Raw genomic sequence first — 300 nt, forward strand, 5'->3', positions numbered from 1 at the left:
CTGTTCCCCACCCCCACCCCACTCTGTGTACAGTAGAGCCTCCTGTCCTGACTGGAGGAGCTCACCCAGCTGTGTCTGGAGAGAAGCCAGGGTATCGGCCTCAACCACAGGGCTGGGCAGCTTGTTCCCCTCCTCCACCACTCTCTGTGTACAGAAGAGCCTCCTGTCCTGACTGGAGGAGCTCACCCAGCTGTGTCTGGAGAGGAGCCAGGGTATCGGCTTCAAATTCTGATTCTAACGTCTGCTGGATGTGATCGCCGCTTGATCAAAAATTAAAAAATAAATAAAAAGGAAGCCAAG

This window comes from Atractosteus spatula (assembly GCF_055471065.1).
Source record: "Atractosteus spatula isolate fAtrSpa1 chromosome 10 unlocalized genomic scaffold, fAtrSpa1.hap1 SUPER_10_unloc_1, whole genome shotgun sequence".
NCBI classification, from domain to species: domain Eukaryota; kingdom Metazoa; phylum Chordata; class Actinopteri; order Semionotiformes; family Lepisosteidae; genus Atractosteus; species Atractosteus spatula.